The sequence below is a fragment of the Anarrhichthys ocellatus genome, unplaced genomic scaffold (genome assembly GCF_004355925.1).
Source record: "Anarrhichthys ocellatus isolate YVR2014 unplaced genomic scaffold, GSC_Weel_1.0 scaffold4, whole genome shotgun sequence".
NCBI classification, from domain to species: domain Eukaryota; kingdom Metazoa; phylum Chordata; class Actinopteri; order Perciformes; family Anarhichadidae; genus Anarrhichthys; species Anarrhichthys ocellatus.
In genome coordinates this window covers 15,182,336-15,185,103 of record NW_022280034.1, presented here as the reverse complement: position 1 = coordinate 15,185,103, position 2,768 = coordinate 15,182,336, and positions in this window count along the sequence as shown.

The following is a 2,768-nucleotide window of genomic DNA, read 5'->3' as shown; positions in this document are numbered from 1 at the left end:
GCAACACATCACACATTAGCAAAATAACATTGTGTGGCAAAAGAAGGAGAGGAAGACAGGGAGACTTTGACCTGGAGAAGGGCGAAGGGGGGGAGTTCAGTTTAGAGGGTAAATCATCCAGGTTGAATGGCTGCCAGGCAGGAGGGCAGCTTCTCACACACTGAGATACATAGAGTCATGCATACACACAGGCAGAAGAATAAGCTTGAAATCCTCACGCAAGTAAGGGAAGGTGATGCAAACAGTCCTCTTTTCTTACCACGAACAGGATTGAAACACTGACCCCCAACCCCTTTTAGTGATCGAGAGGAGCTCTCCTCGGTAAGAAGCAGCCCTCCGCGGATCAGAGTCTGGAGTCAACGTGGAAACAAATCATTCCCTGGCCAACGGGTAGAGGTTCAATTAGATGCACCGCCTCGAACGGACTAGAATTCAATTATGTAAAGAACGAGTTACGGTTGAAGGATGGAAATAAACAAGGTGCTCTGATGTTTTATTCATCCCACACCCCAAAATACCTCCTGCATTAAACAACAGCAGCAGCAGCCGGCTTTAGCTTCACAGTCTGGAGTCATTTTTTTTCCCTCAGTGCTGTTTGCCTTTAAGGCCTCTAATTAGACGGGTAGACATTTTTCATATTTGCAAAGACTGGTGTGTTTTGAATTATTCTACTGCAAGAAGCTAAAAGAGCTACACAGTGACGGTAACGCTCTGATAAGTGAACATGTGCCTTAGAAAAGATTAACCTAGACAATAACTCAAGACAGAGGCAGCTTTGACTAAACGGATTCTGTCTGAGGGATTTATCAGCACTAACGGCCGAGGTAGACATCGAAAATGTTACTCGTGTCAGCTGTGTGGCGCTAGAATTGATTTTAACCACACCTATTCAGCATTTATAAACAAATTGATAAATGGTTTGTAACACACTCATACCACCATATTAGTTGTAAGCAGATTACAGTAAAGATGATTTTGAGTTTTTGTGAAGGTCATAATATGCAGGATTTCTGTCTTGGTTGTAAAAATATTTGCTCCATTTCCTGTGACGGCGTCACAGTAGACGTCACCCTGTGTTTTGGCAGTTTAATTCTTTGAATGTGAAGGAGCAGTAGAAAGTGAGGCTGATGTCAATTAGATGAAATTACAAACAGCTACAAACAATTTCACGCTGAACTTGTTCTTGTGGCAATTCCAATCCAGCGCGGTAATGGCGGACTCCACTATATAGGGAGGTAACTGCAGAATGTAAATGCATTCAAGTGGCTATTGCTGACAAAGAATTGATTTCGTGAAAATCTTTAGGATTGTAACTTGAGTGTATTTGTCAACAAATTTGATTACAGCTGTTTATATGTTGCTTAGAAATGCGGGGGGGGGGTGGTAACATATACTTGATATAAGTGCACAGGAGTGTTATTGTCGGCCTAAGGGACCGTAGTCCAGCTTCTCCTCTCAACTGTGCTGTCCTTTTCCTGAGACCCGCACAGCCTGTGGCATCAGTTTAGCATGCAGTGCAGCAGCTCTCCAAATGCCCACCACCAATGAATCATCCACATTCTTACGCACACACACACGCAAACACACACATTTAATCTCATCCGCATTGCCGACAGCTCGTTAATTTTACACTCGGTGAAGCCGTGAAGAGCATTGCATCAATATCTAACACAATCCACTTTGCTGAGAGCGGCAGATAAAAACACACACATACAGAGAAGTACATACAATAGTTAATCATCATAAATGGCGTGTGCTGTTACGAATGCTCATGTGTGTAAGTACGTACAGTAGCCTGTTCTCACTATCAATGCATCAAATGCAGTAGCTTGGTCAGCGGCTTCACACTATGACTCTATAGGTGGCCATAGTTATATCGGGAGTAAAAGAGGTCAGAAGTCAGATGATGTAGTTTAAAGACAAAGTCCTTGTGAAGAGAGGTCAGAAAAAAAACACAGGACTGTCACACAGAAGGTCACGGTACATCATCATACGTCATACGTAAAACCGAAAGTCAACGTTGAGTGGTTGCGACGTACATAAATAAGTTAATTTATGTAACACACTTAACTTTATACATTTTTCCGATACCAGTATCGGAAAGTATCGATACAGCCTAAATTGCTGGGTTGGGTACCCGATCTTGCTATGCACCAATCCCATATCACATTCTGTCATTTATCATTTTACAGTACATTTATACGTTTTATATATGATGAACTGAACTGAAAGGGAAACTTATCTACACTGTTTTTGTCAATGGAGTCAGGTGGCTTTGAGGAGAGCCTAGATAAGTTTTACATTCAGTCCAGTCCCCCATTGGAAAGGGGGGAAGATGAGCGAAGAAAATATTCTAAATATTGTCTTTCTTATAGGTGGCTAAAACATGTTTTGCTGCTGCCCACCCTCCACAGCAGTACACTGCTTTGCTCCCGTGCTGATACTCCTCGCTGTTTCTCCAAACTGGGGGCGTGCCGACCGCCATCTACTGTAGGTGATACGCGGATAAATACCTCATACCACCCGCCTACAAAACATCTAAACTATCCATTAAACGTTGACATCCACACCTTTAGAATTTGCCTCTCTGTAAGAACGGGAGTTTGAAAGCCAGATAGATGGGCCTTGGGTCTTGATTGAAAACCTACAGTTGAGAGAATTGTGAGAGAATTGACCTTCTCTCGGGGCTCTCTGTACATCAAAGGAATATTAGCAGCCATCGCTGCGAATGATTCATTGGCTCACAAAGTGAGGACAATACACACACA